The sequence below is a fragment of the Dreissena polymorpha genome, chromosome 9 (assembly GCF_020536995.1).
Source record: "Dreissena polymorpha isolate Duluth1 chromosome 9, UMN_Dpol_1.0, whole genome shotgun sequence".
Classification (NCBI taxonomy): Eukaryota; Metazoa; Mollusca; class Bivalvia; order Myida; family Dreissenidae; genus Dreissena; species Dreissena polymorpha.
The window spans coordinates 39,872,029-39,891,735 of NC_068363.1; the positions used below are offsets into that span (position 1 = coordinate 39,872,029).

The 19,707-nt window shown below is 33.5% G+C and overlaps 1 protein-coding gene across 6 annotated transcripts in view; it reads left to right on the plus strand.

Moving 5' to 3' along the window:
* The window catches only part of LOC127845146 (uncharacterized), a 226,638-nt gene that overhangs the window by 167,770 nt on the left and 39,161 nt on the right, over positions 1 to 19,707 (plus strand). The gene's annotated exons all lie outside the window — the stretch shown is intronic.

A 19,707-nucleotide genomic window follows, 5' to 3' on the forward strand; every position in this document is an offset into this window, starting at 1 on the left:
TTTATAATTGATCGGTTTTCAATGAACCTTTGTCTATCACTTGAGTTTCCATGTCCGTTGTCTTTCTAGCAAAATGGATAAATTGATTGCATTCGGCATATTGTGGAAATAAGTAGAGTATTAAGACAAATATTTGAGATTAAAATGGCAGCAAGGTTTGTGTAGCTTCGAATAAATAAAGGGAAGAACAAAATGAGTCACTGGTGATTCATTAACAGCGTCCAAACTGATTACGTACATGTTTACTGATTACATGTTAGAGGATTGTTTGTTGTCCAGGAAAATTGCACTCTTGAAATATTTCAAAAGTATATTAGTTATAAGCTAGTTTTATTTCTGTTAACGTTTTTGTATTTCATTTAAATACATGACATTTTTTTTAGATAATAAACTCGGTATCAAGAAAGTGTCCAGAAAGAGGCGTTTTTACGAAGTAAAGTATTCACCACCACAAATTCAACAGAAACGTGAAAAGTCTCGTAAAGAAAGCAAAACACGTGTAAAAATGATCAACGAAATGAGCAAGAAGTAGGATTCAAGCAAACAAAATTTATTTGTCAAATTGATTGGAAAAAAATATTGAATATTGTTAATTTATAACGTTCATTAGTCAAAGGTGGAAGCGTTAAAAGCCCATAAACACTCAAAATGAACGAATATTTCGTACAATAAATCGAAAAATAAAGCTTACGAATACACAATCAATATTTGTTATAGCAATAGCCAAAAGTTCAACTCTAGATGTGGTCTAGTAACAAAGATACAAAATGTTCTTTTTTGTTTATGTGTGGAACAATATATTCTGCACATGTTAATAAAGTATCATGTTAGTGTTTGTGTGTCGTTTGGAAACATATAGTTGCGGGACATTAAAATGAAATATATTGTGCCACACGAAAAAAACGAGCATTTTGTATCACGTTAAATCTATGTTACGATACCACATCTAGCGTTGAAATTTTAACTATTGCTATAAACAGAGGGAGTAATCACGTGATAGTCCAGGTGGCGACGTTCATGCCGGTATTTTTTGCCGTTTTATACCCTTTATTACATGTATTTATTATTTAAATGCCGCTCACTTTCCTGCCATATCAGCATGAAAGTTACTAGCATGTATTTCGTGTTGATATTCTCTCTTTATTTCGACTTTACTCCTTGCGAAATTTCTTAGCGAGATGATCTAAATAAATCTCCACTAAGAAAATTTGCGGGGAGTAAAGTCGAGATATAAAGCGAAGTTTAATACGAAATAAACGCAAAACACATGGTTACTGATATGGCTGGAAAATGAGCGTTATTTTAAAATGAAACAAAAGTTATAAAGGGTATAAAATGGCGAAAATAATTGTCTCGGCATGGACGCCGCCATCTTGACTATCACGTGATTACCCCCCTGATAAGGAACACTGGTTGTTTTATGGGTTAACATTATTTTACGAAATATTTTGCGAAATATTCGCTGATTTTGAGTATTTATTTTACTTCAACAGAGATATTAGACAAATGGCAGTTTATAACGAATTACAAGATTTAGATGAACTTATTGAAATAAGACATGAAATTTATGGACGTGAACATCATATTATGTAATTAAACTTTCACGCGTCAATCAAAATAATGGTCGCTTGAAACAAATATCGTTGTTTTCTATCGTTGTTTTTTTTTTTAATTCTTCAAGGTCAAGCTATATTCAATGATTACGTTCAAATTATGTCATTGCAAATTCTTTAAAATAGTTGACTAAACACTCACAAACAGTAATATATATGAATATTATACCTCACATAAATGTGTTTCTTCTTTGCGTATATAAACTACACAGTCCCGTTATTAGATGGTCGCTTTAGCGACCGTCTAATGTGTTTGATGTAAAATTCAGGTCGATACGGCCTGGGTATGATTAGCCCAATTCCCGCTTACACTACGCGCGAAGAAAGAGTTGTATAATTTATGCAAGAGGTTTGAGTTCTCCAATTATGTTTATTCACAAATGGAAACATTATTTTAATCTCGTGTTAAATGCAATAGTTTCGAATGGTGTTTTATAGAAAAGAATAAAAAAAACAATGATCGTATTGCACGTGTCGCGGAGGAGATTGTTTATGAATGATTAAAATAGTCCACTTTCTGCTGCGTCTGCGTGACGTAGTATTTTCGCTCATCTCATTCATAAATCTGAGGCTGGCGATAAACAAAGGGGAGTCCGGGTGAGAATTACGCACTAGTATAAGGTTACGCTTGTTTATATTCACAGGTCTCAATTAATAACACGTTGACCACGAGTTCAACAATTATTACCGGGATACGATAGACAACATAAAAATGATTCATTATCGCTGAAACTGTTAAAAAACATTTAAATATAACAAGAATATTCTCTAAAAAATGTAGTCTTGCTGTTTTGAAATAAGGTTTGGAATTTTGGTTTCTAAATAACTTAATTAAAAACAAAAGTTTAATTATAGTGTTTTTTACTTTTAGTCGCATATTTACCGCATTTTAATGTGTGTTATAATAGGCAAACCATACATTAGTAAAATTCAATCTGCCTTCGCACATAGAAGGAATGGGTCAATTAGGTGCTGCGTTTCCTTTGCTTACTTCAGTTCTTACATAATTAAAGTCGTAGTCGAATGGTATTTGCGTTTAGCGTCCTATTTGGTCACGTGGTTCTTTTTCGCGGGTGTTTTGGCATTCATGATATGAGGCTATTAATAGATGCGCCTGTCGATAAACAAAGGAAAGTTTACGGGCGATAACAACGCAATAGGTTACGCTCTCACATACAACTCAATGACGTAGTACAGGTCGTAAATTGAGAGATTTGGGAAAAAGTTGACGCTTATTTATATTCTCAATTTATAAAACGTTGAACATAAGTTCAACAATAACTTCAGCGATACGATAGACTAAAAAAATCATAATCGCTTAACCCGAATATAACAAATAATTTATAATAATAATACGAATGACCTGTTTCATAACCTCGTTGAAGCTACTACATCGGGTATTTCTGGAAAGCGTTCTTGGTTCTCAACACATAGCGGCGATCTTTTGTATTTACGGGTGCTAGCAACGCAATAGTAGAAGCTTAGTAGAAGGGTTAGCTTGTTTATATTCACAGTTCTCAATACATTGACAGTTGGATATGAGTTCATCAATTACTCAGGCATACTATAGGCAACCTCGAAAATGCTTTATAATCGCTAAAACCGAAAACAACTAAATATATTATATTAAATATATTTATAACAATACATGTCTTTTAAAAATGTAGTCGGCGTATACGCCGACTTTGAAATAAAGTTAGCAATTTACTTTTCTAAATAATTGAATACAATTAAACAAAAGTTAAACTATTGTGTTGTGTTTTTCACTTGTAAGCTGCATATTCACCGCATGAAATGTGTGTTAGCATTGTCAAACCACACATTAGTGTGAGTAAATAAAAAATATACTACGGGAGAGCACTTCATATGTGTCCTCATATGCCTTGTTATGAGTATCTTTCTTCATTATCGAAATATATCGTATGTTTATATTTGATTTAAACGCAGTTTTCTTTCGTCACATTTAAATCACACGTCAATAGCGCCGTCATGCGAAAATGGGTCTTATGCGTTTCGGCAAGCGTTTGTTAAACCCAACATGTGCTCTTGCGCAGTCAGGCCATTGGCGACGCTGTTCGCTTTAAAATCACTCAATATGTTATGTTTCTCCTTACCAGAAGGAGGGATAGCTGAGTGGGCTATTTATATGAAGGGCGCATATGGAATAAGACCCATTTTCGCATGACGAGGGTCATTACAAATCTCATTGCGAATTGAAAATCCCACATTTAAAAACAATGCTTTTTGATACAAAATTGAATTCAAAATAGCAAACTTGTTAATAATGGCAGCCTATCGACGCATTAAGGAATGATTTCCAGACGTGCTGACCAAGTACGGCAAACATTGTGGTATGATAATTAAACGATTTTCTCTTATCGTGACACTATACTATTTCGCTAATGATTGTTTTCTCATCTTGGAGGCGAAATTGAAATTCTGCGAGATGGATTGTAACGCGTAATTGTAACAGGGCCACAATTTGTGTCGTTTGAGCATACAGAGAGTAGTCCGGAATTTCTTACACTGAACAGTGCTACATCCTTTGAATTGAGCACATACGCAGTGATGTAGCAAAAATTCAGAGGTTGTATCTCGAATCAGCTTATTAAATATTCGAAAATATTCATGCGTGTCTGTTGGCGTTATGTTAAAGTCACTAAGATGAAAACTGAAACAGCTTCGCCTAAAAGCGCATTAGTGCTCTATACCTATGTTTATGTTAGCGTTGTTGACACCGTGTGAACTGCTCGGGTAACAAGTAAAGCATAAACAGCAATGTTTATATACTTTTATTCCTCCATATACAAGATACGAAGATTATTGTATATTTTGAATTTGTATATGGTGTCAAAAATCAAAAGTTTTGTACACGGAACTTTCATTATGAATTTATATTCTTGGTGAGATAGTCATTTGATATTAGAAAAAATATTCCTTTAATATGATGGTGACTGCAAATTTTCTTTATATTAAGTTCTCATTACCATTTTCATCATACTTTCTTTGCTTTCAGAACTTCCAAAAAAGCATGCTGTTTTTATTTTGTCTTAGTTATTTCTATGAAATAATAAGGATGATAAAAAGTGCACACAAAACTCGACCCGTGCGCTATGACACACACTTTTTTAACTTGAATGGCGTGTGTTCATTTCAAACTTGCGATTGATTTTGAAAAATGAATTGCGTGTTAAATTATGCAATAGCGAACATCTTCAGTGCCTTCAGCGCTTTGATTATTAATAGTGACCGGTAAAGATGCGCGCGCATCTAGTCAGCGGGCGCTATTCAGAATAGCGCCCGCAGACTAGATGCGCGCGCATCTAAAAGTGCCCGCTAGAATGGTTATTTGTAACATTTGTGCAAGTTTTACAATATGAAGACATTTGCTTTATATACTAAGGGTAAACGCACGATTCGTTTGGCAGGTCACAAGTGTGTGTTTTTATTTTTAATCACATCTTAAAGTATACAAAAATTTAATGCTTTATTTGGGATCAATGTTTTGCAACAAGTTGTCTGTAATATCAGCAGATATGTTTTATATTAAATGTATATCAATATGTGAAATTCTTTACAATAAAAATGAATTTTGTATAAAGAAGCGAATTTTTCCGTGTCCAACTTTCGCAGGGAGACAACTCGCGCACAACAATAATACGGTACATAATTATTATTAATAGTAACTGATAAATATTTATGGAATTTATATTGTGTTATTTATTTTTTATTTCTATTGACATTTATCTGCACAAAAATGTTTTGTATAATATAAGAAATAAAAAACCTCACTTCATCGGCTGAGGTCCATATACTATTTGGGGCTGCCTGGCTGGTCACTATTCTGCCATAGGGCCCTCATTGACGTTTTCTATTTCTTAAAAGTCAATATCTTTAAATCGCATTACAGCGCATAACGCTGATAAGCTTATTGATACCATGCTAATTTAAATCTCAGACTCGAATTTGCATGACATAAAGGTATCGTTGAAAATGACTACAAATACTTGATTACATAATACTTATAAAGAACAACATGCTGATTTTGAATCACTTTGATTAAATTTACCTTTTACAAACCACACTTTAATGAAGTTATTGAAATAAATCAACAATCGCGTTGTAAGTCGTATTCGCGTCTATTGAAAGTAAGTTAGTTCCATGATTTTAGTTTATTGTTTCTTATTCGATTCTGCGTCCTACAGAGTGGGTTATCGAAGCTTCGAGTCTAGCAAAATTTTGTTCTTCAAAGATCAATCGCCTATTCAAAAACACTGCGGGGAATCACGTGGTTTTATTTTGATATGGAACACGGAAAATGGCGGCGTCATTGTCTCGGTAAGAGTAACTTTTTTGCATCTCGTACTTAAATTCGAGATATAAGCTTGAAATGATGTAGTCTATCATATGCGGAATCGAAATCCGCGTCCAATGATATCTTACTTTTATAAATTAACTACCTACTTTTCTCATATACCCTTTGAATTTATTTCAAAGTGAATTATTTAAAATGATAGTTTTCACGGAATAAAGACACTGTGTCATATATTTCATAAAATAAACATAGGTCCTACCATATTATTGCATGAAAAATTTGAGAAACATAATTTGGAATATGTATGATATTCTGGACGGCTTACCACTTAATATGTATTAAATAAACGCCTAAATAAAAAATGATATGTTTCACGGAATAAAATGTGTATGATATGTTTCACGTAACAATTGTTAAAGAGCTAGGTAAATATTTATTTTCAGACTGTGGTTGTGTCGAATTTGCGGCAAGGCTTTTCAAAGCGCCTCAGGGTTAAGAGATCATGAAAGAAAACATACGGGGGTAGCGCCATACAAACGTATTAACAAAACACAGGTAAGATGGTATTGTGAATATTAGGCATTTTCAGAAATGTTAGTGAGAAAAACATTTTGTATTTAAGCACAGATGACTATCCCCCCCCCAATTATATTTTATAACTGTGTATAGCCGATTATTCCGACACATTGCAACCAAAATTATTTCGAAATCGGTAAAATATTTACGTTGCCATTATTGTAATTGCTGATGATGGCTCTTTAGAAATGTACATACACATTGACAACGCACGGAATGTATACGCCATTGGAACGAAGCATTTTCGAAAAAGAAAACCAAAATCAGCAGGTTTATTCGATTGTGTTTTGTCATTTATGATAAAAAAAACGTTTGGCATATTAAGATGGATCGATTTCATGCCGGGACATGAGTTTCAAGACAATACTCAAACTTCGTTGCACCGTTTTTAGTGACGGATGTGACAATTTGCGTATCTTCTAGAATGGCAAAAGTTTAAAAACATTCGCATTGGATCAAGTTGAATCTAAAATTCTTTGCTTCATAAAACGCCAGGTCACCCGATAAAATATGAAATACTTGACCAGTTGTTTAATGGTTACACAGCAATGTTTTGTATTGAACTACAGGATTGTGAGGCACCAAAGTCTAACGCATAGATCTTTTTGTTTTTTCTTGAATTTATGCACACTGGTCTTTTCTTTCATGTAGGTGCGACGCACATAACGAAACTAAAGATTTTGCGTGCGGGACATGTGGGAGGTCATTCGCAATAATGGCAGACATACGAACGTACATGACGCATCATCAAGAAGCGATGTTTAAATTTGACTCATGCGGACATCAAACGAATAGGAGAGACCAATATGATGATCACATGGCTATGCATCTTCGGGCCACGAATCATGTATGCAAATTCGGAAAGACATACACTCACAAGCCGAATTTGTATAGGCATCCGAAATGCAAACATGATGAAAAGGGAATACTAATGCAGTTGCAAGTTATAATACGCCATCAGCTTAAGAAACTGCAACAAATTTTGACCCAATGTATAGTAAGTGACCGTATACATGCAATTTGTACACAGCCGAATCGTGATGATTATCCTCAGGGAGAGTGATACGCTTTTTTTTTACTTTAGTTTTTGAAGTTGATTATGGTGATTTTGTTGTGCTATGTTCTCATGATTAACACTGTGATTTAATTTAATTATCCGTGATATTGCTGATTAGTGAACACATAAACGCAAATCCATGTTTCCTATTATTGTTTTGAAAAAAATAAAGCAAAATAGCGTTTTGTTATTGTACAATCATTTAGAAACCGCAATTTATAAGGCATCCAAATTACGGCGGCAGTTTACATTTGAACAGCTTAACTTAGCCCACACCCTTTTGAACGTATAGAATTTAATCTTGCATATTGAGTACATGACAATGTTATAAAATTCGTTTGTATGCATCAAAATATATTATAACATACCTGCATTAAATTGAAAATCTGTTCACCATTTGGATGGATATTCACAACACACTTCTTAGACATCAGTCAATATGCTGCATCGGCGGCTATGTCTCAAACTCTATAGCATGTGATAATAACTTAAACAACGCTTATATAAGATGTAGGAATGACAAACAATATGTGAATAAATTGTACCCTGATTTTGAATAGTTTAAACTTTTAATTTGTAAAGCAAACAGCCGTTTTTGAAAATGGTCAGATCAAAATTATTTCTTCTGTCATACTGTCTTTTATTTTCGTTAATTAATGCCCATCTTGTCAGAAGGCAGGATTTCTTCGCGCGTTTCACAACGTAAACCGAAGGACCCGAGCTGTAAAGAAGTCATTGAGGAAGACATTGTGCCCATCTTCTTTCTTCCATTTTGATCTTTTTTTCGATCACAGTCAAAACGGGTGTGCCTTCTACGCAGATTCTGCATTAACCTGGTGGCTCAAATACGATTTCCTCGGACTCTTCTGCAAGGTTGTAGAAGTGCGAGCGGCCCGTGCGGTAGGAGAGACAACTGCGAAAATTAAGCATAATACGCACATTAAACACAATGCACTAAGGTTAGATATTCCATTATTAAGATAAAACTGCAGTTAAGTGAAGAGTGGGTCACGGTTAATTTATGTGTTAGAGTTGAGGCCATTTTCAAATTATGGTCGATCATACGTATCACGGCTGCCAGTTAACCTAACCGCACTTTGTCCTGGGCTTTACCGGTACTAAGTGCTAAAACATATACTAGTAACTGAGAAAATATCCGACGTTTTATTTTTCGCCTTTAGACAATACGTGAAACATATCATACAATTAACGTGAAACATATCATAAATTTGTATTCCGTGAAACATATCATTTTTGTTTTTTGATTTATTATGCAGAAACCGCGATGTTTTCAGACTCTCAGACAATTTGTTTGTAATGTAAAGAAAACCTGGTATATATTTAAAAAGAAAAGGATTTGAGGAATGTCGATATTTATCAAATTTGTGAAGAATTCATTTAAATCCGTGAAAATGTCGCTCGCATGTGTTCGAATTCAAAGGGTAAGCGAGAAAATTACTCATTAATACATGAAATGTAAGGTACCATTACACGCGGAATTTAATTCCGCATATGATAGGCTACATCTTGGAAAGTTAAAATCAAACATTAAGGTACAAAAAGAAAAAATAATACTCTTACCGAGACAATGACGCCGCCATTTTCCGTGTCCCATATCAAAATAAAACCACGTGATTCCCCGCAGTGTCAAAAGTAAGATAAATTGAATGTAAAGAATCAAATTTATTGCACGGCATATGAGAAAAGAATCAAGATTCATGCCATTTAGGTTTCACATGAGTTAAAACTGGTTTTACTTACTAATAAGAAATTAAAATGCATGCATAATAAACGAAAAGCTTACACACTTGATTGTTTTCAAACGGCACTTACAACACGTACATAACTTGTTCACAAGAAATGATTAAGTCATGCTGCGCTAGGTGGTTTCTAAAAACATACTATTAGGCTGATAATCACAATATTAACATCAGAAACGAAAATATTTATTTTGAATTAGTGTGTTTTTCTACATCACTGTTCCAGAGACTAAAACAAACGTTTGTTTTCTTTGGAATTTTTATATTATCACCTTTAAACAGACAATCCCACCAGAATATTAATGAATCGTACAATACTTTATGATAAAAGTATACATTTAACAATCATAACCTAAACATCAATACTTCAGACGCGAAGATACAAACATTTAATCATAGCATGTCTTGTCAAATGAAATTTCGGTTAGAAAATTGTTATTGTGTTTTGCGATTGCTTCCTTTACCGTAAATTAAGGACCGCATATTATGATAATGTTTCTCTCCTGCTGATGTTGCATCCGTAAATATTTAATATCAAGAAGTCCGATACAAACCTTTGTGTATATTTTGGGTTAAAACGTCGAGATAAAGATGTATGTGGTTTTTATTTTAAACACATACCTTTTTTATTTTGAAAAATCATTTTCGATTCGAAATAATAGATGGGTAATAACCAACGTTTTCCGATTCGATACTTGTTATAGAACAACTCGGGCAATCGCCTGAAACTGTAACCATTAGTTACTGTAAACGTTTTCTCAGTTCTGTCATTTAGCGAATGGCTGAACACAACATGGATGAGATTTAATAGTTGCATTTTTGCTGCCACCAGCTAACGTTAAATTTGTGAACATGGATTTACTCTAAATTGATTTAAACATCTTCTGCTTAATTAATTTCACAATCAATCTTAAAACATTTAGTCAACAAATACACCATGAAATGTTATACAATATATTTTTTTTTACATTAAAATTTAAGTGTTGAGTACAAGTTTGCAACATTATAAATTCAAAGTATCGATCTGTTCTCCTCGTTCGTCGTCCCTTTTTCTCCAATCCCCTCCCATGTTATACTATTCCAATAAGCAATTGTGCAAACTTTTGATAATATGATTCAGTATGCACATTTCTGGTAATTTACAGAAGTTAACAAGTATGAGACATAACGCATTGGAGCGTACTTCTGGAAATGTCATGACGTCTTCTTTCCTTACAAAGAAGGGATCAACATGGACATTATTCAGTGCTACGCCCTGGCGAACGACAGTAAAGAGGAAGAGAAGGACAACTTTTACAAAAGACTGTCAACCATAATACAGGACAGACCAAAGAGAAACATACTCATTCTAATGGGTGACTCCAACGCCTAAACTGGAAGTGCAAACCGAGGATATTAGGAGACCATTGGGAAGTAAGGGTTAGGCGAGATGCAAATCAACAGGAAGAGAGTCTCCAACATGTACGCAAAACAAACCGGCCAAGGAAGTGTTTTTCATCACAGAATGATATAATTTAACTTGGGTGTCACCAGACCTGCCAATGAAGAACCAGATCTACCACCTGTACATCGCAAGGACGTTTTGTCGCTCTTTGCAGGATGTATTCGTTGAACGAGGAGCAGACGTGGCTTCGCGCCCGATCTCCTTTTCGACCGATTTTAATTGAAGCTGAAGAAGCATTGGACTGAGTTACATCACTGACAGGCTGACAGAAACATGGAAGCAAGAAGAGTTCAAGGTCACTATCTCCAATAAGTTACAGGTCCATTGAGATCTACTTGAAAAAGAGTCTATAGAGCAGAAGTGTTAGAAAGTGAAAAGACCTCAACAAGCCATGAAGTTCGAGAACAAAAGGAAAGTATCAACACCAACAGAACACAAGCCGCAAAAGCCGCGAAAGTGAAAGCACTATATGAGTACACCGAAGCAAATAGGAGCGTCAAGCAAAGTATAAGAGCTGAAAAGCGGAAATACATAGAGACGCTTGCAACATACGCGGAAGAGTATGGTTATAAGAACAGATCTGTACTTACCAAGAGGATAGCAGGAACGTTTGTCGACGGAGAGTTTAGTAAGGGACGATAATGAAGAAGGAATACCATACGATATGGGAAGAAGAATAAATTCAAACATAGTGTCAAAGATGGATACTTCATAAAGAACCCCTAATGAAACTTCATAAGTTCCTGCTCCAACTTCCAAGAAATCACGCTTTGTCCAGCCCAGAAAATGTGTTCAATCGCATTTTGCAGAACCGAATGAAAGATGTAGTAGACCCGCATCTCCGTTACCAACGAAACACGGATCATATCGCAACCCTGCGCACCATTATGGAACAATCCAGAGAGTTGAACTCGTCCCCCCTATCGAATATGACTGCAAGAAGGCGTTCGACAGCGTTAATCGGGAGTCCCGCTGGAGACTTCTGAGACACTACGGAGTGGCAGGAATGGTAACCAACATCATCAAGAAATCATATGTAGAGGCGAACTGAAGAATCGCACAATAAGACAGCTCACCGACGCCTTCGAAGTGAGAACCAGCGTGAGGTAAGGCCCTAACTGTGATATTTGCTGTTCCAGCTGGCAATACACTGGGTAATGAGGAACTCGGTGGATCAAAAGTGGAAAAGATTCCAGTGGACACTTTGAAATCAGTTGGAAGGCCTCGACTTTTCAGATGATCAGGCTCTTCTTTCTCATACCCAACAACAGTTGAATGAAAAGGAAAACATGGTAGCGGAAAACTTAGCTAGATTTGGCCCCACTACAACAGAGGGAAGAGCAATGTGCAAAATACCAACGTATCTAACGACACACTCATAAAAGTCCAAGGCTAGAGGAGATGGACAGCTTCACCTATCTCAGCAGCATTCAGGACATCCATGAAGGAACGGGTGCAGATTTTAGAACCTGAATCGGTAAAGCAGGATTAGCCTTCCATCAGCTAAAAACAATCTGTGGATCCAATGCAATCGGCATCATCACCAAGAATAGGCCCTTCAATAACATCTTAAAGCCAATAGTCCTCTATCGAGCAAAGGCCTGGAGGACCACTGTCACCAACAATAGTATTTATTAACGCCTGCCTCAGGAAGATTCACAAGATTATCTGACCCGAAAAGATCTCAAATAAAGCAATTATAGAGAAGAACAGAACAGCAGCACATTGAAGACGACATCATTCAGAGATGTTGGCAGTGGATAGGCCACACCCTTCGAAAGCCTGCTTCCGTAACATCAAGGCAATCTCTCAGACACTTGAAACCCCAAAACGAAAGGAATAGAAGGCGACGTAGAAACACCTGGCGTTGTGCCCTGGATGCATATGGTGAGCAGATGGCCAAAATTTGTTGGAAGCTTGAGAGATTCGCCAAGAACCGAGAAGCCCGGAGGAAGCTGGTGGGCGGCCTTTTTCCCAGACGGGAATACAGGCGAAGAGAAAAAGAGAACATAATGTTGTCGCAAAAATAAGTCAATTAATAAATGGATGCAACATTACTTCCGCGACAACGAGCACAAAACCGTCAATTAATTCTTTGGTTAACCATAATACATATATCTAACGAGTGCTCGGCCTTGTGTTTGTTTGTAATTTGCAGAAGTGAAGAGTCAGTTTGCAATTTCCTGGTGATTTACAGAGGTGAACATGTATGTCCCATAACGCATGGGAGATAACTCCTTGAAATTTGAACCAGAACATCTTCTTGTGGTACTTTACAGGAGTGTGTGAGATCCAATATTCGATAACAGAAATTACCCATATTTAAGTACCATCTCAATATAAATTACTCTCTGCAATGTATTTTCGTAATTAAAAGGCAAACCGAAGTAAACAATCAAAAACTGCAACATTGTTTGTGCGATAACCAACACAAAACCGTCAATTAATTTTTGATTAACAATGATACAGATATCCGACGAGTTCTCGTTCTTTTTTATATTTGCCCATTTATTTTCGGATTTGTAGATTAGGGGTGTGGCAGTTTCTAGCATCTCCTGACTGGGCGAATGATGGGGTGGGGAGATTAGGGTCGACTTATCTCGTATTCATGAATAAGGTTCCGTATCCAATTCCGTAAGGAAATTCTGGCATTTAAATGTTCAACAAACTCAAAATTATGCAAATAATAAAAAGCATTCGTCCGAGACGTCACTTGATTTATCATGTTTCTTGTTTGTGAGTATTTATTAAAAATAAAGACTCTTGTAACAGAAATACTGGTATAAGACAGAGACGGGGCAATAGTGGAATAAACTGTAATATATTACAATGTAGAAACACCCTTTAACAGGACTTCTTTTCACTGAAACGTATACATTTTATTATATTTATTCAATATAATACATACAATGTATACATGTATATGATCATACAACATAGTGATTGTACAAAGCAATAAATTCAGACATGTTATACAAGATATGCTAATATATATATTTTTTTTAAAGAGAAAAGAAAAGAAAAGAACAACTGAAGAATAGTTATGAAAAATGATGAGTTGTATAAAGTCGGAAGAATGCATACTGGACGTGTGTGTTTTGTTGAACATTCACAATGATCTTATAAGATTGAAAAAAAAAAAAATATATATTTTAGAAAGATAAACTAACATTAGAGTGAAATGTATATAAGTGGACAAACATTATGAGAATTTAATAAGATTTTTGTTCAAAGATTTGTAATCTGTCATTACTGAGGGCTATTTCTTTCTCAATCTGGATTTTTAGTTTAAGACTATGGACAAAACAATTAAAATTTGGTACTTGTTTTTTGTACTTCATAATAAAGATAAAATATTTCATCATTATAAGAATAAAATTCACAATATTATTACAGTATATTGATTTCAATGAGTTAATTCCGAAACTTACATTTAAGAAAGATAGTTTAACGTTTAGTTGCTGTTGTTCAAGAAAAGATGCTAATTGATTTCAAATAGGCTGGATGTGTTTGCACTCCTAAAAAAGATGTTCTATAGCTTCGATGTTTTCACTGCAGAAATCACACAGATTTGAATTAGATACTTTGCATTTAAAGAGATATTTATTTGTAGCTATAATTCTATGGATGTATTTATATTGAAAATTTCTCAGTGTGCTTTCAACAGTTGCTTTATATGGCATGGTAAATATGTGTTTCCAATTAAGTTCATGTTCTCTGAAAAGGACTTGCCATTTATTTTGGGTTTTGGAGTTTTCTGTAGGGTTTTTAATTTGTAGTGTGTTCAATATTTTATTTGTTTTGTTTTTTCTTCCAAGTATGTTTTCTACGAATTTTGTTTGAGTACATGGTGTATTATTTGTATTGATTTCAGATTTAATATGTTTGGGTATGCTTTTGATTAGTGTGTAATACTTCAGGAAATTATTTGAAGGTATTCCGTATATGTAGCATATATCATCAAAAGAGTAAAAATCCTTAATTCTGAAGTCATATAATTGGTCGACATATTTAATGCTTCGTTCAAACCAATCTTTATAGAACAACGTCTTATTGTTTGAAGTTATGTCTTTATTGTTCCATAAAATAGTTTTACTGCTGGTTTTGGTTTCTAGTTTATGAGTGACATCACTCCATGCTGATAGAACATCAGACAGAAATATGTTTTCGTTTGCAATTTCATGTAAGATAGTATTGCTGATGTTACATTCAAAGAGTAAGGAGTCACCATATTTTTTAGGATTTTCTGGTAGAATAATTTCCATTTACTCGTATTGGTATTATCTAGGTATCTTTTAACCCAGCTGTATTTAATTGCCTTCAAGAATGAGTCAATGTTCGTTAATTGGATACCTCAATTTTCTACGGATTGAATTAACTGAGTTCGTTTTATTTTATCAGGCTAACCGTCCCATATGAAATTAAATATAATTGCTGATTTTATATCGTTAATAACATCATTTGGTGGATTTGGGAGAACAGTTAATACATAAATTAATTTAGGAAGTGCAAACGTTTTCAATACTGTGTTTTTTCCGATTAGTGTAAGTTTACGGTGATGCCATGATTTTAAGCAGTTTTTAAAATTCTGTAATTTAGGAAGTTTGTTTTTAAGAACTGTATCATTTTCATTATTTGTGAAAGTAATTCCTAATGTTGTGGCTTCATCGGATGTCCAATTAAATTTCATTTCTTTTTTTATATTGGACATTACTTTGTTTTAATTTACCTACTCGTAGCACAGTACATTTACTTTTGTTTAGTTTTAGACCCGATGTCATTCCGTAAAGGGTTAACGACTCTATTAGGTTATGGAAAGAATTGTAATTGTCGTTTAAAAAATAAGTTGCATCGTCAGCAAATAGGGACTGTTTGATTTCTTCGTCAGGTTCTAGTGATATGCCTTTTATGTGTTTATTTGATTGAATGTGATGTGATAGATACTCGATGCAAATAATAAATAGCGATGATGAGAGTGGACATCCTTGTCGAACCCCTCGTTCGATGTTAAAACTGTTTGAAAAGAAGCCATTGTTAATGATTATATTGTTAATATCGGTGTAGAATAGTTTGACCCATTGAATGAGACTTTCACCAAAATTCATATTTTCTAAGCAAGAGAACATAAATGAGTGATCAAGCGAATCGAATGCCTTTTCAAAGTCTGCAAAGAATATTAGACCAGGATTATTTGAATTGTTGAAATAGTTTATGCATTCTTGGATATGACGAACGTTTTCACCAATGTAACGTCCTTTTATGAAACCAGATTGAGATTTTGAAATGATTGATGGTAATAGTTTTTTAATTCTGTTTGCTATACTTTTAGTTGCAATTTTATAATCATTGTTTAGTAAACTAATTGGGCGCCAGTTCGATAAGGATTCTAAGTTTTTTCCAGGTTTTGGAATGAGTGATATTATACCTTGTTTTTGAAGCGTAGTTAAGTTTTCATTATTATATGAATAGTTTAGTGAATTAATTAAATGTGTTTTGATATCATTCCAAAATATTTTATAAAACTCAATGGTGATACCATCAGAACCTGGACTTTTGTTATCTTGCATTTCTTTTAGTGCTAATCCACATTCATATTCATTTAGTAATCCGTCACACAATAGTTTTTTCTTCTTGATTTAAAGCGTGTTGTGTATTTTTAAAAAGGGTGTTATTTTCAACATTTTTTCGTTTATAGAGGGTTTCGAAACATAACCGTTGTTCTTCTAGTATTTCAGTTCTGTTTGTTATATCTTTGCCATTGACTTCTAATTTGTGTACAGTTTTTTGTTCACTTCTACGTTTTTCAATGTTTGCGAAGTATTTTGTATTTTTTTCATTGTGTTCAACATGCTGTGCACGCGCTGTTAGTAGTATTCCATTGAGTTGTGTATGATAGATTCCATCTAATATTTTTTTTTTTGATGTTATTTCATTTTCAATGTCGGTGGTATCATTTGTGTTTGTTTGATGCAATTGTTTTTCAAGTGTTTCAATGGTTTTGATGGTTTCAGTTTCAAGTTTATGTGTTTCTTTTTGTTTAAATGATGTGTATCTAATTGTTGTGTTACGTATATTTCCTTTAATTACTTCCAATAAGGTGTTTGGGTTTGCATCTTTATTATTTTGAACTGTATTTAATATTTCCTGTTTTATTTGTGTTTGATATTGTGTATCTAATAAGATGCTGTTGTTAATTTCAAAGTATCCTTGGCCTCTTTCAGGTTGTATAATGTGCAGTTTAAGTTCAACTAGAGAGTGGTCAGTCATAAATCCTGGTTTTATGTTACATGTGTCAATAATGTTGCAAAGAGACTCAGAAATTAAAAAATAGTCTAATCTACAAAATATTGTTGGTTTTGTGTTTGAGTGCCAGGTGAATTTGCTTTCGTTTGGATATACTGTGCGCCAGATGTCTATCATATTGTAGTTTTCAATAATGTTATTTAAAATGATTCTATTTTTAGGATGGGTATAAAGGTTTCCTTTCTTTTTATCCAATAATGGGGTCAGGACAGTATTGAAATCACCACCGATTATAATGTTTTATCTTGGTTATTAATTATAAAGGATTGTAATGTTTCGTAAAATATGGAATCATCTATGTTAGGACCATAGATGTTGATTAATGTTAATTGTGTTTCATGTATTTTGATATCTATACTTGCTAGTCTGCCAATTATTATTTCGTTAAAATTATCGACTGTGATCCCTATATTGTTTTTAATTAGAACGGCAATGCCTTGTTTATTAGTATGTTGTCCACTGAGATAGATATCTCCGTCCCATTCATCTTTTAAGGTTTGTGCTAAAGTATGTGTCAAGTGACATTCTTGTATTAGGCATACACTATATTTTTTTTCGTCTAATCATTTAAATATTTTTATTCGTTTATTTGTGTTATTAAGCCCTTTTACATTCAAAGTTCATATTTTAATCATTTAAAGAGGTGGAGGGTGATCTAAATGATAGTTTGTGTGTGATTGTCCAGTTAGTTTCTATTTTTAAATATGTCCAGTTGCTTTCCATTATAAGACATAAGATGTACATACATACGAGCAGAAAAAGAAAACAAAAAATATGGAAACATGAAGATGAATGTTCCATAGAAATGAAGAAGTATGACAAATAATGACAAAAGTGAGAGAGAAAAAAACAATAAACAACTAGTCCCAAATAGAGACACAAAAAGCGCACTTCCGTACACTGGAAATACACAAAAATGAAATAGATATAATTAATAATAAAGAATAAAACAGAACATATACAATTCAGTGTAAAGTTAACACAGGACATTTTATATTCGAATATTAATGTTTTATTGCTTAGCTTTTGTATAATTTCTTATAATATTTAGAAGTAGATGTTAAAAGTTAATCAGTTAACATTTGAATTATTTTATTTTTTAAAAGGGTACATGAATAATATTTAAGAGTTTATAAGCGAGGTCGTTTTACATTTCATATGCACACAACAATTACATAGTAATACTCATATCTTGTAACAATATATTTTTATAATATGATAAATGAATCTGGTTAAACAAAAGTCAAAAGTCAAAACAAAAATAGTCATATTCAACAGCAGTTTTTATCAAGAAGCTGGTAAATAGTTTTTTAGAGAAATAATTAGAATCTGGCAAACATAGGATAAACATAATCATAAGCATAAAATTTATAATAAAATAGGTTTTTGCTTTTTATAGAGATGGTTGTTTACATGTGGATTAAGGTCTTATACTGAAAGCGTTAAATTGCAAGTAAACAATGTAGATACTATTGATTATTTTGCATAAATTTATTTTTATAAATGCCTGAATTAGTTTTAGTGAGAAATATAATGATATACATTCTCTTGACAAAGCCTAAGTGTGACAACCATGCTACTTTTATTTCCTATATGAATTTTATAAGCCATTTATTATTTCTGGTGTTTGATGTAAATTTTATTAATATAAACTTTCAGTGGAAATCAATAATTTCACAAGAAAAGACGTTTCTTTACTAAATGTGTAGTTAGTATACTTTAGAAAAAGGATTGAATACTCTGGCCACTAATGTTGAATCATACAGTGAAATTTAATTTAGCATCTCACTTTCATAGAACACTTTAAAAAAAGCTTCATGTGAAAGCGAAAATGAAGCAATTGTATAGAAAAATGATGACATAATTGCTAGTTGAATAGTGTTAAATGAAAATATAAGAGATGATCTTAGCTTTACCACTTCCAATACCTTCAAACTTTAGTATTTATCACAGTAAACCCTTAAATGAAATCTTTTTTTTGTGTGAAGGTATCTAAGTGCAAACATTATTTTTGCAAAGGGGACACTGAATGACTTGGTATTACAATAAGGATTTAAAACAGTTTTATATTAATAAATATTGTTATTTTACACACACACATACACATAAAGACCTTAAAATAGCACTTTCATTATGGGAAACTTATTGTCTAATTACATAAGTAACAAATGATATAATCCTGATTTCAAACAGTAACCGCTTTGATGAAAATCTGATAATTATTGTTGGTATACTCAGTTTCAGCAAACAGACACACAAACACATGCATATAAATAAACATAAAGTTTGCACAAAAAATACATCATATGCATAAAGGATTTTGTAAGGATAGCAATTAAGATCATAATGTCAAATTCGTTTGCATATTCAATTTCAGAAAAAACAAGATGTGTTTGTGAAACACAATGTCCCCCTATATGACGCTTGACCTTGAAGGATGGCCTTGACCTTGACCCTTCACCACTCAAAAAGTGCAGCTCCTTGAGATACAAACGCCTTTCAAATATTAAATTGCTAGCTTCAATATTGCAGAAGTGATATTATTTTTGACCCATATATTTGACCTTGAAGGATGAAAGTGACCTTGACCTCTCACCATTCAAAATGTGCAGCTCCATGAGATACAAATGCATGCCAAA